Source organism: Protopterus annectens, chromosome 1.part0, assembly GCF_019279795.1.
Source record: "Protopterus annectens isolate FY-2018-M chromosome 1.part0, PAN1.0, whole genome shotgun sequence".
Taxonomy (NCBI): Eukaryota; Metazoa; Chordata; order Ceratodontiformes; family Protopteridae; genus Protopterus; species Protopterus annectens.
Genome location: NC_056725.1, coordinates 553,835,649 through 553,849,274, shown reverse-complemented (window position 1 = coordinate 553,849,274; position 13,626 = coordinate 553,835,649). Strand labels below are relative to the sequence as shown.

Below are 13,626 nucleotides of genomic sequence, written 5' to 3'. Positions count from 1 at the left end.
AACTCTCTACCACTACAAAATCAGGTTACAGCCTAACAAACCCATCTACAAAAAACAGCTTATTTCTCACCCTAAACAACTCCTGGACGTGCAACTGCCTAGCACTTGGCTGACATATTCTAACACCTTTCCCCTACCCTCTATCTAACCTCCTCTTTAAAACTCCCACAGACCCACTATGTATTACCACGTTACTTACAACTCACTGCCCCATCTATACCCACTAACTCTCCCAATCGTTCCCTTAAAATGTCAATGAACCTCATAAGAACTTGCCTATATTCTCCTCCTTTGACAAACTAGCTAGTATTTTTAGTTTTTTTTTTCTTCTCTTATCTTTAGTACATCTTCAAGATTATCTATACAAAGCATACTGTATGAACAACAATTATATGTAAATACATGCTATACTTTTAATTGCATGTCTAAACCACTATGCTTTTGTAAATACCTTATGCAATTATATATTATCTGCTATTTTAACTGTATGTGTAAACCACAATGCTCATGTAAATACCTTATGTATAGTATGTTAGCAATAGTTCTGGAGCTTTTCTCCCCAGGCGTTCACTGAAGACAGACAGCTCTGTCCAGTCAGACCTACCTGGTAAACAAATGTAAAATAAATCAATAAGGAAATGTTAACCATATGGACAATTTAACCCACCTCCAGTAGCCAATGACTATAAGGATATAAAAATTACAGACCGATAACCCCTCCCAAGAATACCTATGTACATCAGCAAATATTGCCTATCATATCCCCATTTCAATAACATCCAAATTGGCCTAGCATGGAAGCAAGAACATGAACCCTCTTCCACGCAACCACATTCTTTGGGAAAAGGCAAATAACCAAAACCTGGAAAGGCACAGCCAGGTGTTTGGGATAGAAGACCCAGAAAGAGGTCAGGCCTACTGCAAAAAACAAAAGGTCCTATAGTCCTTCCCAGGTCAGGCCTACTGCAAAAAACAAAAGGTCCTATAGTCCTCCCCCCCCCCCCCTTTTCGTATAAATGAGAACTCTGTCTTCCCACCAGAGTCAAGTGGCTCCCAGTCTAAAATAGTTTGTATATCTAGACAGCAGAAGGATTCCTTAAAGCACCTGGAAATGGTGTACATGTGTGACAGCACAGAATTCTACTGAGACCTGGCAAAAACAGTTCCACTGTCAACCTCTGAAAGGGCAGAAGCTGTAAAGAGTACCTGAGAAAGAGATTAAGAATGACCACTCAGTGACTCTGCAGGGCCATATTCCTCAAACCCTCACAGGATAGACAGGGATATCAAGGACACAGATCTGTGCTGGTAGAAATATTAGCTGAAAACGTTTTGCTCATTTCCACTAACAATTTAACAGTTTGCCTCAAGTGACCTACTCAGGAAAAAAGGAAAACAGATTTTTTTTTCTTTAGTTGTTCTAGGAAAGCCCTCAAACTACATGACTATCACTGGAAAGTCTTCCTGTTAAAGTACAGTGCTTGCACTCAAAATCCTTATGATTTTTACCAAGTTAATCTAGGCATTGAAGGTAAAAGTATCATTGGCCATAACCACAGTTGTTAGTGACCATTCTTAGAACATTGCAAATAGCAAAACACTAACTGAATAGACGAGCTGCAGGCTGACACAATGAATACCATAAACTAGAACCAAAAACAAGTAGTCAGCTTATCTGGAAGGCGTACAAAATGCTTTAATAAACTGCAGACAAATAAAACAATAGAACAATAAAAACAGAACAAAATGATTAATGCTTTCGCACCAAGTCACGATGCTTCATCATATCTAAATAATCACAAGATATCAGCATTTAAATAGTTCAAAACTAGCGACTCAAATCACATGACCAAAGGACATATTCGTTTAGCCCATTACCCCTAGTTGCCTGAAAGAGTAGTATCCATTTTATCACAAGTCTTTCAGTATTAGTACCAACATCACCTTCCCTGATATTTGGTAGATACATCTCAAGTACAAGAAATTTAAATGTGTGCATAGGTCCTTCCTTATACATGCTTACCCACTGCATTTTTTTATATCACATATATTCATACTATATAGATGTTCTCTAATTCTGTCCCTAAAACACTGGTTCATTTTACCAGCACAATAGCTTTTACATATATGTCACAGCATGCAAAACAAACAATATTATGTGTACCGCAGTCAGTGTAAAAATCTAAATTATTTCTGACCTGTGACTGGATATATAAAGTAATCACTTACACTTATGTAGTTGCATACATTACATCCACCACATCAAAATGTCCCTTTAAGATTTATCTTAGGCTCAACACCTCTTAAGAGGGCTTTACAGCACAACATTCTCTTAATTGATTTAGAGTTCTTGTATGTAAATTTAGGGTCATTCCCAATAATTTCCCTAAATTTTGCATCTGAAGCAAGTATATTTCACTACCTTCTAATGATATCACATATATGATGTACATTATTAAAATAATTCGGACAACCTTACGAAATAAGCCGTACCATCTTTATTTATTTGATGGTCATTAACTTCATTACTAAAGAATAGTTTGGCCCTCGTCTGACGCCAGGACAGCACTTCATTCTGTATTTGATTAACCATAGATTCCCGGTAGCCTCTCTGACAGAATTCTTTAGTTAAAATATCAAAAGAAAAATATATATCACTATCTCTATTATGTAGCCTCACATTTCTATAGTACTGGCTTTTTATTACATTTCTTTTTAAATGCCTGGGGTGCATACTTTGTCAATGTAACAAACTGTTCTTTTTACACATCTTCCTATAAACAGCTGTATCAATCCCATGAATAGTTCTCTTAATACATACATCTAAAAAAAAGTCCATCTCAACTTGAAAATACTTGTAAGCAAATTTCAAAAAAGGCAAATTTCAAAAAATAAATCAGTGGTACCATGTAAATATTGAATAAAATTAGAACATTACTGACATTCTTAGAACACTGCTGACTTTAAGAAAGGTCTCCAGGTCACACCCATATAGAACTTTATTAGAAGTAACAAGACTTAAAACTCTACAAAAGCAGCAGAAAGAAAATATTAGGTACTTATCACAACTGGAGATTATAGAGAAGGACCAATGGACAAACTTCCAATCACTCAGTGGGGCAAAAAAAGTGAAGCTGGATCAGATGGCTATCCTCATATAGCCCATGCCCTGCTGATGTCCATAACATTATTGATGATGGCCCCAGATGAGGGATATCTGAAAACTCTGGAAGTCAGATGATCAGATGCCTGCATGCAGTGTAATGTCACTAATTATGCAAGATACTGCAGCAGTGATCCTTAAGATGAACATCTTGTTATACAGGGAAAGGAAATAAAAATTCAAGCTTACTCCCAAGGCAGGTTACCAGGAGCAATCTCCTTAACTTCAAGCCCATCTGCAGATGAACAATGGTCTCATGATTTCTAACTAAAAAATGAAAGCTGTGCAGGTGAAAATTTGACATCAGCATGGGCGCAGAGGACTTTGAATGACTTGCATCTGGAGTCTGGATCTCCCCTCCAGTTCCAGTCTTTCATATTACTGACCTCTCATCTTCAGAAGGGCCTTCTGGCTCACCCATTAGATGAACAGCATGCACAGCTTCCCATTCTGAAACAGACATGTTTAAACACTGGCACAAGTAACAGCAATCAACATCGTGATGTGGTCCCAGGCAAAGAAGGAAGCTCACACATTTGAGTGACTCACAATACAGTAGTTGCAGGAACTTTGAGTCTATATATTTTTCCATAGAGTGTTGAAACTTTATACTAGCATACATTGTGGGAAATACAAACTGCAGCAACAGCTAAAAAGACAGGGGATACTAGCATACGAGTGACACTCATGATGTGCAGGCCAAGAGTCACAAATGTCAAGAACAGGAGTTCAATATTTTGAGAGATGAGAAAATGCACACTAGCAATCCCCCAGTACAGTAAAACAAGCCACGTTCAAATCTAGGGCTGAAGATTCTTAGGATCAGCTACAGTATGTAAAATAGTGGACAGTGCCTGCAAATAGTCGGTAAGCATGTGCAAATAAAAATGTTATGTTCAATGGCATTTACTTATATAAATAACTTCAAAAGAAGCAGAGCAATACAATCATACATTTCAACAAATGCCATGCAGCATTACTAAATGTGTTACCCAACTAACAGGCAAGACAAATCATACAAGTTCAACAAATGACCGCCTAAAAAACCTAGTGCTATTAAAAAATCAGTTTTATACTAGCCCGGACCACAATGACATCAGAGATGATGTTATATATAAGGCAAGAACACATTCCCTCAAAAGGTTATCTTCTCTGTGGTAGAAATGTTATAAAGCCTTAATTGCAACTCCAGCAGCCAGGTTTTATCAACAGGCCAAGATGCTGAAGAAGCTAATCATGTAAGGCTGGAAATCAACAGCAAATGTTGGCTGAACTACTTTAGGATAGGGTTGTGACTAGGTCCTACTACTGAAGCATCACCAGGTAACACAGAGGCACTTTGTAGAGTATATACAAGCCACAGCAACAAAGCACTTCTGATAGCAAACAATGTATAGCACCATATCAGGGCTGAATGTGAAGTGTACACTTAGCCACAATGCAGTACTGGAAGACTGCTGTCAGCAGTGAGCTGGCCACCAAAAAATTAAAAGTTAAGCAAGATGCTGATTCAGAAAGTGCATTTACTTTATTAGGTTAGACATTATCAGACTCACCCTACTTAAAGTAATGCAAAACTAAATGGTACATTAATCCAAAACAAAGTAAATGCAGAGCAAGTAGTCAAAGCAGATATAAGCATTTAACAACTAAAATAATGAGTACTTGCGTATTACCGCAACCAGATTTTTCGCTGTTGCGAGATCCACATACCTCCACAGAATAGAGTGTATGAAACACTTCTGTTATTTTTCCTACTACATGTTCTTTACACAATTATAAGATTTAGGTTCACTCATTCACCATATTACACACCTTCCATGTCATTTGAATGATTTTTCTCTCATGTCTATCTGCTTACCAAGTTTAGAGTATATGAGATTTGTGTATTTTTTAGTAACTGTTTTTTAATAATTTTTTAATAATTGTTTAATAATCTTGTTTATAAATCTTTTTAACAGTTATTTTAATAATTTTTTAAACAGCGTATAGTATATTTGCTGTCATCAGATTCCGTGTTGTTAGTTTAAATTGAGCGCTAATTTAATAGATGTTTAATTAAGAGTTTTTCCCGCCTAACATAATATTTAAACTCATTTCAGACAGCATTCAGTAAGAGTCTGAAGAAGCCATACAGGTGAAAGCGCTTACTCTTTTCTTAATAAAGCTGTTTTGTTCGATTACTGGTGGACTGTGGAAGTGTTTTTCTGTACAAGAGTGAAGTCGATGGACTTTTATTTTTGATTTACTACGTGACGCTTTATATTTTCTGCCGTGTTCACCTTCTCTTTACATTTGTTATCCTTTTATTTACTTTTGGCGGTTTTGGAGAAGCTGTTAACTCTGCTACTGATTTTACCCTTTAACTTCTGTTATTGTACTTCCTTCCAACTGCCCAAAAAATTACATTACTTTTAGGAACAGGGACAATTTGAGAAACCCTCTCCCTGTCTTGCGTGCATTGCAGACGCACACTTGAGTTTTAATGCCTGCCATTGTCCTGTCGGTTGGGTTCTTAAGTGTGTGTAATACGAGTACATAAGAGTGTGTAATGCCCCACTTTGGATGGTGAATTAAATACAAGCTCAGATGCTGTTTCTCTCACCGGTGTATTTGCACCCACTGTAGGATTTGTTGGGGGAAGAAGCTGCATGAAAACTCGAATGGAAGTGTTTCCCTAAACAGCCGAACAGGCAATTTCTGATATCCTTGTCATGAAGAAATACCAACTATGCATGATGATAGGGCAGACCTAATTATAATTCAAAATGTTATTCTAATTCCTCCGGACTGCCCCAAAACTTTACATTACTTTTAGGAACAGGAGCAATTTGTAATGTAAAGTTTTTTGGGCAGTCCAAAGGAATTACAGTAATAATTTGAATCAATTTCGTATGTCTGTGTTTTTCTTCAGCATTCCTTCCTGCCTGCCAATTGAAGCGAGTGTGTGTAATGCACGCAAAACAGGAAGACGGCTTGCAGGATTATTTCTCTTCCTGAATGTAAGCCAAATTGATTTCTCATCAGTAAGGAGTTAAAATAACACCCTATGGTGTTTCCTGCACTGGTTTTCATTGCAGCATGTGAATTTCGCAACCAAAATTCTGGTTGCGATATGCAAGTACCAAATAATGAAATACAAACTACACAGACTAAAATGTGCTACAATACCATTATTTAGCTTCAGCAATGCAAGTACATTTTCTTTGCCTGAACAGGAACTACACAAGATGTAAAACAATTTAACTTATTTGACATTTGTTAACCAGCACAGTCCGACCGAGCAAAAAAAGTTATGTACTTAGCATAACATTCTATGTGCATTGTCCATTTCCGCATTTATTCTCGCTTATGGGTCGGAGCCGATCCCTCGGATCCATCTCGGCCTTGTACAAAAGTACATGGCCTTCAACCAAGCTCTCAAGCACCCTTCTCTTCTGAGAATGCACCTCTTTATTACCTCAGATCTTGATTTCCAAAAAGGCCCATAAACACTAGAAATACTTGTAAGGAATTATATTACAAGCCATTTTCTGACACCAATGAGACCATGAAAAGAACTAGCTTCTTATTACCCAGTCTCCTAGGAAACTAGGAAGGGCATTGGTAGGAGGGTTGCGAGAATAAAGGCGGAGATGGACAACACACATGGAATGTTATGGCAAGTACATGAAACTTCATGTGATGTTGTCAGTCTTGCTTTTATTCTCACGTACGGGACAGTGTTCCTAGCAATCTGAATCCTGAGTGGCTCATGGAAGAATATTCCTCAATACCACAGATCTAAAGGAAGCTCTATTCCTGGAGACCATGTATAGTCTGTGATGAGGAATAAAGATATGGGGGTTTGACCATGTGGCTGCAGCACAAATATTGTCCATAGATACTCCAGCTAGAAAAGCTGAAGCAGCAGTAATAGCTCTAGTAGAATGGGTTTTACAGGTTCATGCAGCTGTTTATTCTGGGAAGTATAAATAAAGGTAAAGCAATCAGAAAGCCATTTAGATAAGGTAACCTTGGATACTGGTAAACCTTTTCTTGTTTCTGAAAAAGAAATTAATTTTTGACAATTTCTATGCGAATAGAAACAGGTCTGTGAATATCCAATAAATGTAACGTATACTCCTTTATTTTGGAAATTGTTTTGGGGGGACAGCAGTTCAATGGATTGGTTTAGGTTGTTGTCAGATACGGCTTTAGGAAGAAAGGAAGGATTAGTACAAAGTAAAACTCCGTCCCTTTGAAACACCAAATAAGAAGGATTAACCAATAGAGCCTGCAACTCAGTTACTCTTCTTGCTGAAATAATAGCCACCAGAAAAATAGCTTTCCATGACAAAAATTTTAGATCACAATTGGCTGAAGGTTCAAAAAGGGAATGAATAATGTGAAACAATACAAACTTTAGGTCCCACGGAGGAGATGGACTTTTATAAGGCGGTCTTAACAAGGCTCCTTTTAAAAAAGTTTTACAAAGCTTGTGTGACATAATTGGATAACTACTTTCCCCTAGATGAAAGCTGGAAATAGTGGCCAACTGAACCTTTATTAATAGCTGCTACTGCACCTTCATTAAAAAGAGTTTTGCCCAAAAAAAAATCCAGAATAAAATGAAGGGGAACAGTAAACGGACCAACTTTATTTTCTGTAGCCCACACAGCAAAACTTTTCCATTTGCTTTTATAAAGTTTATACGTGGAGATCTTATGTGAGGAAAGTACAATGTCTAGGTGGGGATGAAAGTAGGGGGGTGCCTGGCTATTACTGAAATTGGAGCAGCCATGCTGTCAGTTTGAGATTCTGTAAATCGGGATGAACCATTTTCTACGGATGCGAGATGAGGTCTGGAACTGGGTCCAGAATCCATGGCTCTTCCAGATGATGTCACAGAAAGGGAAAACAAATCTGCTGGGGCCAATAAGGGGCAATGAGGATGATTTTTCCTCTTCAAGACACATTTTCTGTAAAAATGTGGGAATCAGGGGTGTTGGGGGATAAGCGTAAAGTCGTCACAGGTGCCAATCATGAAAAACTGCATCTCTCAGGGCCCCCCCCCCCCAGGGGAAGGATTAGGGCAAAGTAGCTATTGCTGCATTTATTGTTTCCTGGAGAAGCAAACGGGTTGCAGCATGGCTGCCCCATTTCTAGAATATTCTTTCCTCAATTTCTTATTTGAGACACCATTCATGAGGCATCAAAATTGCCCTACTGAGCTTATCTGCTAGGATGTTGGATTTCTCCAGAATACGCATTGCTGTCAGAAAGAGGTTGGAAGATATCACCTACTGCCAAACTCAGAGCTTCCCGACAAAGAGGGTAAGATCTGGTTTCCTCCGTGTTTGTTGATTTACAAGACTACCGACATGTTGTCTGACTGGACTGTTATTGTGCCCATAGGGAGAGAGTCTTGGAAGGCTTGCAACGTTATGAGCACTGCTGTCATCTCTAGAACATTTATATGTAGATTGGCCTCGCAAGAGGACCAAGTGCCTTGCACTGTCCCACCCAGATAATGCCCCCCCCCACCTTATCCGAGAGGCATCAGTGGTCACTGTGGCTTGGGGTTGACTGAATACAAATGAACAACCTAGACTGACTTGATCGGACTGGATCCACCATTGAAGATCCTTCTTGCATGACTCTGCAATCAAGATCTTGTGACATATTGGAAGTTCTAGAAAGAACCATTGGGGTGACGACGACTGCAGTGCTCTCATGTGAAGGCAGGCTAGTGGCACTAATATTACTGAAGCCGTCATTGTTCCCAAGACCTGCAGTACTTGTTTTGCAGTCACTCTTTACTTGCAAATCAATATCCTCACCTCATTGAGCAATATTATTCTGTCAGAGGGAATATTTTTATCATTTGTCTTGTATCTAGACTAGCTCCTATGAATGCCAAATTTTGACAAGGTTGCAGAGTTGATTTTTCGAAATTTATAGTGACTCCTAGATGTGAACAGAGGTGTAAGGTAGTTTCTCTTTCCCTTATAAGTTGATGCCTGGTCGTAGCAATTAGGAACCAGTCGGCTAAGTATGGAAACAGTCGGAATCCTAGGTGCCTCAAGTGAGCCGCAACCATTGCCATGCATTTGAACACTCTGAGGGCTGTAGTGAGACCAAAGGGCAGGGCTCAAAACAGAGAATGACTGGCTCCCACCTGGAAGCATAGATGTCTTCTGGACCGTCTGTCCATTTTTATATGGTAGTATGCATCCTGAAGATCTATTGAGCATATCCAATTGTCTTTTCCCAGAAAGGGCAAAATAGATTGTAAAGTTACCATTCAAAACTTGCTCTTTTTGATCGACTTGTTTAAGTTGCTGAGATCCAGAATGGGTCTCCAGTGCCCTGTTTTTTTTGGTACTAAAAAGAATCATTTCCAAATCCTTGTTGGTCTGAAGGGACTTCTTGGATGACTCTTGTATAGCAACTTCTGAATTTTTGATTGCTTGATCCCTTTGATTGGGTAGCATATCTGGGACTTTGTTTTGGGGGAGGGGATGGGCAAAGGGGTTGAAGTAACCTCTGGATATCTGCTGCACCCATTTGTCGATTGCAATCTCTTGCCAGGCCTGTGGGTGCAGAGACAGCTGGACCCCTGATTGCCTCTAGAGGTGGACAATCGGGCCTCCATTCAGAAGCACTGAGAGCTTGCCAAAGAAGGCATCTCTGAAGCCCTGGTTTTGTGGGCCTCCCCTGCCACGAGGGTTGCATGTTCCATTGTTGTTCCATCCACTGCCTCTGGGGGAACTTTCATCATGTATGCCCAGAAAAGACCCTTGAGATTTTCAAAACCACATCTTTCCGCTACCTTTCTGACTTTTGGGATAGGATCTTGTCAGAGTAGAAAAATCAAATCCTATGGCAGGACAAGGTCTTGCCTTCTTGTTCACACCTGGTGAGAGTTTTTCACTTTCGGCCCAAAAAGAGATGAGCCATCAAAGTGGACATTCACAAAACAAGACCTGAAAGGTTCCATGAAATTGCAAAGTCGCATCTAGGTCTGCCCCCTAATACAAATACCTGAACCTGCAGCTCAACTCTACTCATTCCATCTGCTGTATATGAAATCAGTCTCATGGAGGAACGAACAAAATTTAGTGTGGCGAGCTGACAGGCTACTTTGTCAGTGACCTGCTCAGCCACAGCTCCTTGCAAGGTATCGGTCAGTTCTTTTAGCAGATCCCTTTGAAGTCTCATAAAATGGTAAGGTAATTCAGCGAATGAACAATAAAGCCTGCCAAAGAGAAGACGCACTTCCCGTATCTATCCGTCATCCTAGAGTCCATATGAGGTCGGTGGATAGTGGAACTAGTCTCAAAGATCCTTTTTGGTAGCCACCACTATGACCATGGCATCCACAGCTACACCCTTTGAACATAAAGTTTGTCAGTAGGCAATGTGATTTACTTATTTAGCCTCCGAGGAACAGGATCTATGGTATTTGGTGTCTCCCCAAGCCTTCCAAGACATTAAGTCAATAAGCTCATTGGAAGGAGGCATCACCCAGGAAGTGGACGAGTGTGACCCAAGCGCCTTCAGGTACACCGATTCCTCTGCCAAAGGGGAGCTGGACTGCCAGCCACCTCTCTGTTTAAGCATTGCCAAGATGTCTCCAGACAAAACTTCTTCAGGAGGTAACCGTGGGGATCCTTCTGCATCCTCGACATCAGTATCGAAGTAACAGACTACTCCGGGGAGTCTAGATGCTTCCTATAACAAGTCCTCTTCCGAGGGACTTCCTCAGTGGGATAATCTGGGAAAATTTCAAAGGGGGGGTCCTAGAGGAATATCCTGAGACTTGGGGCCCCACTGATCCTATGTATGAGGTAAAATAGAGGACAAAGGCACAGGCAGGGAAAGGCAGGGAAGATCCTGAGAAGACTGAGTCTGAGACTGGGAAGCAGTCAAAGCCCTCGTCTTAACTTCAAAGGCTCCCTTGTCTCTGATCAAAGGAACTCCTCAGCCCAGGCAAAAAATAGTCATAGCCGAAGGCCCCTCCAGACCCGAAGACAAGAAGTCCAAGGCAGGAGACGAGCTCATCCAAATCAACGTTCCAAGAGGCAGAGTCTGATCTGAAGAAAAAGTGGTTGGATCCCTGTCCTCAGGGACTATCAAAGCTACGGTTCCCTAGAGTCCACCCCTCTAGCAAAGTGGAAGAACTCAGAACAGATGTCGGATCAGATGACTACGTATAAAGTACATTTTAGCAGCATTGTCTAATAGTTTCCAGGGAATCTATCCTGTTAGTGAAAAGTTAACTGGGAAAGGAAACGGCTTTTAGAATTGGAGATTAATGACGTATGCATGTTTTAAAGGTAGGGGAAATAGAGGAGAGCTAGGTAAATAAGTGGAAGAGAAGATAAAGTTGGTGAGGAGTATAGTGGAGAAGAATAAGGAAGGAGCTGGACTAAAAGGAAGCAGATAAGATAATACTTAAGAGAATATATAATAGGATAATAAAAAGAGAATAATAGTTGGATTATGGAAGATGGTAAAGAGTTGAAGAAGAATATTTACAATGACATGTCCAGGTAGTATTTAGGTAATCTTTTAGAGCTTTCTTGAATTTAGGAGTCTGGTTTATTTTTTGTAGAGAACATGGGAAGCTTGATCCATGAGAGGGCTGGTAAACTGCTATAAGGTTTGTGTCCAGAAGATCTCTTGGTTTTGTAGATTTCCAGGTGATATTGATCAGAGCTCTTAAGAGTTCTAAGGGGGGTGTAGAGGGAGACTAAAAAGGAGATGTTGGGGCAGAAGGAGGGTTTGCGCAACACGGAATGAAGGCAAATTGCAAAAGCTGAAGATGAGGGAATTCTAACCAGTTTAATGTCTTAAGAGCAACACAGTGACGCGACTTTGTTGGCTTATTTGATGCCAATCTAGATAAAATACGGTAGGTGGTTTCAAGTTTTGCGAGGAGATTAGACTGTAGGTTAGTTAGGATTTGTGAACTATAGAAAAGTTTAGAGAGGAGGTAATCATGGGCAAGTGTGTGTCATGATTTGTTAGGAACTTTTTATTTCTGTACAATAGACAATTTATTGGCGGGTTTTCTTGATGCAGTAGAATACATGAAGATCAAACTTAAGCTGGTCATCTATAATAGCACCAAGAAGCTTAGTACGGGTTTCAGCCATAATGATTGTGTTAAGGGATGTAACAGTGAAGGTTGATTTGTGCTGAGACAGTGATATGGGGAGGAAAAGAAGAAATAGTCTTTTTGGGGTTGAGTAAGATTTGGTTATTTATGAGCCATGTTTCAATAAGGTTGAATGACTTTTGTGTAAGGGTATATAGGTTAGGGAGGGTATTGGAGGTGGTGATGGCTGTGGAGTCACCTGCATATTATATTAGGGATGACTGTGATCCTTGAAGGACTCCCCATCTTAATGGGGAGGGAGAGGGAAGACAGCCACTTAACAGCTTGTCTGTTGGAAAGGTAGCTTTGAAACTAGGTAATAGCACAAGTTGAAAGACTGAGTTGAGGGAGTTTAGAAAGGAGAAAAGGGTGAGAGAGTATCAAAAGCTTTGGAATAATGAAGAAAAATGAGGCCAGCTTGTTACTGTCTCTGGTCAAGGAGATAGTATGTATGAAGGAAACGAGGGCTGTTGTGGTACTATGGTGAGGATGAAAACCATGTTGTGTAGGTGAGAGTAGATTTTCATGGATGAGATAGTCAAGGATTTGTTTATGTACACATTTCTCAATGACTTTTGTTAGAGGAGACAATATTGCTATAGACCAGATGTTAGCTAGGTTGGTAGAGTTTCCACCTTTGTGCAGGGGTATGGTATAGAATTGTTTTCATAGCAAGGGAAGTGTGGATTCCCTTATTGAGTGGTTTATGAGAATGGAAATGAGATAAGCAATACAGTGAGCTAGGGCCTTAAGGTACAGGGGGTAAGGCTGTCTGCTGATGCAGAGCAAGATTTTAGTTTGAGAAGAAGATTTTTAATGTAGTTAATAGGAACTGGTTTTAGTGTGAAGCAGCCATTGAGCTTAGAAGGAATGATAGAATTTAAGGGGGCAGTGGAGTTAGAGGTTTGAATAAGTTTCCTAACTGGGTCAAAGTAAGAACTATAAATAGAAGCAGTTTCTTGTGAGGAATTAGGGCAGGGGTTAGGAGTAGAGGTGTTTTCCAGGATGAAGGATTTGACTAATATTATTCTAAATTTTGGGGCGATTCTTAATTTTGTGTGGTTTGGGGTTTCTGATAAAAATTTCTCTCATCTATGTTAAGTTGTTTTTTATTGAGGTTACGTACATCCTTGTATGTTTGGTAGCGAGTGGGCAGTTTAATCCTAGTCCAGAGCTTCCAGGCACTCTCTTATTCAACTGGTTTTTCAGTGTTACTGGTTACATATACCAAATCCTTTGCCAGTGATGCATTTAATGAATATTGTGAAAAGCTCAAAGTAAATACTACAGATCATCTTCTGGGCAGGTGACAGTCAAC

General features: G+C 39.9%; 1 protein-coding gene across 1 annotated transcript in view; it reads right to left on the bottom strand.

Annotated features, from left to right (window-relative positions):
* The window catches only part of CENPF (centromere protein F), a 1,545,100-nt gene that overhangs the window by 1,284,561 nt on the left and 246,913 nt on the right, over positions 1-13,626 (bottom strand). The window lies entirely within an intron of this gene.